Genomic DNA, 3926 nt, shown 5'->3' with positions numbered 1-3926 from the left:
TTTTCTCAAACAAAAGCTGAGGGATTTTATTATCACTAGACCTGTCCTACAAAAAAAAAAAAAAAACTCAAAAAGTTAGTGGAAAGTGGAATGAAGCAGTAAATTTACTTTAGTATAAAAACTTTTGAAATTTGTGCATATTTTTTCCTAATCAGACTTTTCTATAACCGTGTTGAAGACTCCTGGTATTAAAATCTCTGGGGAGGTTCTCAGGGCTTCTTCCTGCCTGGTGCTGGCACGTGGACTTTCCTTGAAGCATGCCCCCTAGATAGCGGTGTTCACTCACGCCTCAGACGAAGACGTCGAGACCAGCTCCTGGCCCGAGGTCAGAGGACTCAGGGGCCTCTCGGGGTTTGTACAAGGGAGAAGAAGAACAAGAAACGACGGAACATATTGATGAAATACAGAGCAGAAATAGACTTAGTGAACAAGTCAGTGCAGGGATGTTGAAAGTAGAACAGAAATATAACAAACTCAGCCAACCATTTATTCAGAAGAGGTCAGAACTGATCAACAACAAAACAAATTTTGGGGGTAACAGCATTTGTCAAGCACCCACACGTACCTGCACTGCTTGGGGAGGAGGATGAAGAGGTGCTGCACTATCTGACCAGAGTGGAAGGGACAGCATCCGCAGATGTTAAATCCAGTTGCAGAACAGATTTGTAATTTGATGGAAATCCTTAATTCAGAAATGAAGTTCTCTCTACAAAATTTCATCTGAATGAGAGTGATGATCCGTCTTCAAAGCCCACTGAAACCAAATGGAAATCTTGAAAGGATTTGTTGAAACGTTCAAGTCAAATGCAGAACAAAGCCAGTAGGAAGAGGCAGCAGGAGGGGCCACTGAGTTCTGCCCCTGGTTTCCTGACCTTTCTGACGCAGGTGCAGATGGGTTAGGAGAGGCCATCAAGGATGAGATTTGGCCAAATCCATTACAGTGCTATTTGGTTTTGATATGGATAGTGAGGAACAGGAAGGGGAAGGAGAAGGAGGAGGAGGATTGGAAGACATTGATGGAGATAAGATGAAGGTGAGGAAGAGGAAGATGATGAAAGAGAAGGAGAGGAGAATGAAGGAGATGGTAACTAGTAGAAGACATCAATGGTTTCCAGCTTTTTTAATTCTCTCCAGGCTCTGGGATCATGTTCTCATCTTCTTGTTCCCCCACTCCCCAGTGCTCAGTCTCCCTGTTTTGTTTTGTTTTTTGTTTGTTTGTTTGTTTTAGAGATTTATTTATTTATTTGCAAGGCAGTGCCACAGAGAGGCAGAGGCAGAGAGAGAGAGAGAGGAGAGAGAGAGAGAGAGGTCTTCCATCTGCTGGTTCATTCCCCAGATGGCCACAACAGCTAGAGCTGTGCCAATCCGAAGCCAGGAGCTTCTTCTGGGTCTCCCAGGTGGGTGCAAGGGCCCAAACACTTGGGCCATCTTCCACTAATTTCCCAGGTCAAAGTAGAGAACTGGATCAGAAATGGAGCAGCCGAGACTCAAACTAGCTCCCACATGGGACACCGGCACTGCAGCTGGCAGCTTTTCCCTCTATGCAGCAGCGCCAGCTCCAAGTCTCCCTGTTTTTGAGGCCTCTTTTCTCTATACCATGATTCTCACCTTACTGTGGGGAAAATACTTTAGGCAGAATACAATTTGAAAGAATCTCTTCTCTGTCTCTTCCAAATTCATTTTTCTCCTTTTTTGTCTCGTCAACATTGTAAGGAATCGACACCACCAAGCTCTGTGGGAAAAAAGAAAATCTTCTGCCCCCTTGGCTCTGCTGGGAGCTGGAGGGGGCCAGGGCCTGTGTAGCAGAGCTCAGAATTCTAGCTTTTCCCTCCTTTCTTTTTATATTGGACTCAGAGATGACAGTGTGCCTCTGTGTGAATATGGATAGTTAGCATTTACCAACAAGGATCTGCCTACTTTCTCATGGTTGAAAAAAAGAAAAAAAAAAAAACATAAAAAAGGATAGGTTTGAGGTGCTTGGGTGGGTTGAGTAAGTAGTTTGACAACATGGATTCTCCTCCTGCATGTCTGATTGTGATGCTTAATGGACATCCTTTCAGTTTAAGATGACACTTTTAAAAATAAAATTCTCCTTAATGATGACTGGAGCCCTGCCACTTAATGGGAAAATCTACAAACCAGAAGAACCTGTGGGACCTTATTTGGAATTAACGTTTTCATTGTAATTTTGTTCCTGTTTATTATTTTTTAAGAATGATCATATTCAGTTTTAAACATTAGAACTGTACGGCTGGCGCCGCGGCTCACTAGGCTAATCCTCCGCCTGCGGCGCCGGCACACCGGGTTCTAGTCCCGGTCGGGGCGCCGGATTCTGTCCTGGTTGCCCCTCTTCCAGGCCAGCTCTCTGCTGTGGCCAGGGAGTGCAGTGGAGGATGGCCCAAGTGCTTGGGCCCTGCACCCCATGGGAGACCAGGAAAAGCACCTGGCACCTGGCTCCTGGCTCCTGCCATCGGATCAGCGTGGTGCGCCAGCCGCAGCGTGCCGGCCGTGGCGGCCATTGGAGGGTGAACCAACGGCAAAGGAAGACCTTTCTCTCTGTCTCTCTCTCTCACTGTCCACTCTGCCTGTCAAAAAAAAAAAAAAAAAAAGAGTCTTTTAAGGGCTGGCACCGCTGCTCGATAGGCTAATCCTCCGCCTGTGGCCCCGGCACACTGGGTTCTAGTCCCAGTCTGGGCGCTGGATTCTGTCCCGGTTGCCCCTCTTCCAGACCAGCTCTCTGCTGTGGCCAGGGAGTGCAGTGGAGGATGGCCCAAGTGCTTGGGCCCTGCACCCACATGGGAAACCAGGAGAAGCACCTGGCTCTTGGCTTCAGATCAGCGCGGTGTGCCGGCCGCAGCGCGCCAGCCACAGCAGCCATTGGGGGTGAACCAACGGCAAAGGAAGACCTTTCTCTCTGTCTCTCTCTCTCACTGTCCACTCTGCCTGTCAAAAAAAAAAAAGAAAAAGAAAAAGAAAATTAGAACTGTACAAGTTGCTTTGCTACAACAAAACTGTGAACACAAAGAATCTGATGCATTTCTCCCAGAATAAACTTTATGATTTTTCAAGTTTGACTTGTGTAAGTAACATAATTGTCAAACTTTATCATATTAATTTCATAATTTTGATATGCAGTTTGCAGGATGACCTCAGGGCTATGTGAGTTGAGTAAAGGGATTTGAATCATTGTGTTAATGTCTCCTTACCTCGGAAACATAGACACAACTTGCCATTAGTTTCTTTTTTTAAAAAATTTATTTGACAGGTAGAGGTATAGACAGTGTGAGAGAGAGACAGAAAGAAAGGTCTTTCTTTCATTGGTTCACTCCCCAAATGGCCGCTATGGCCAGTGCTGCACCAAACTGAAGCCAGGAGCCAGGTGCCTCTCCCTGGTCTCCCATGCAGGTGCAGGGGCCCAAGCACTTGGGCCATCCTCTACTGCCTTCCCAGGCCATAGCAGAGAGCTGGACTGAAAGAGGAGTAACTGGGGCTAGAACTTGGTACCCATATGGGATGCCGGCGTTGCAGGCGGAGGATTAACCAAGTGAGCCACGGCGCCGGTCCTGCCATTAATTTCTTCAAATATTCACACCATTTGGATAGCAGATTGCTCAACTCAGTTTTGGGTGTGTCATCTCAAATTGGCAGTTTTTAAATGGGCATTAATTTACTTGAATATAATAGTGCCTGCTGCCACCATCAAACAGACTTGGTGCTCTAAAGCCAAGTTAGACATGAGACAGTTGTCACCTAATTATGCCCCCCGGACATAGGCTCTCAGAGTAAAATATTCCATATTGGTGCTTAGGTGGTTGTAGTGTCTGTGAGAAGCTCTCTCCAGTGTAACTTTGTCTGGGCAGGATAATGGACTCTTTTCTGCTCAATGCTCATTGTACAGACGCATTTTTCGAGAAGCTTCCTAATGC

At 46.3% G+C, this 3926-nt stretch overlaps 1 pseudogene; it reads left to right on the top strand.

Annotated features, from left to right (window-relative positions):
• The first annotated feature begins 257 nt into the window (after positions 1-257).
• LOC100354399 (protein SET-like) lies at positions 258-1092 on the top strand (annotated as a pseudogene).
• The last annotated feature ends 2834 nt before the right edge of the window (positions 1093-3926 follow it).

The sequence above is a fragment of the Oryctolagus cuniculus genome, chromosome 1 (assembly GCF_964237555.1).
Source record: "Oryctolagus cuniculus chromosome 1, mOryCun1.1, whole genome shotgun sequence".
Lineage (NCBI taxonomy): Eukaryota > Metazoa > Chordata > Mammalia > Lagomorpha > Leporidae > Oryctolagus > Oryctolagus cuniculus.
Note: the sequence above shows the minus strand (reverse complement) of the source record. Positions and strands in the feature narration are given on the sequence as shown.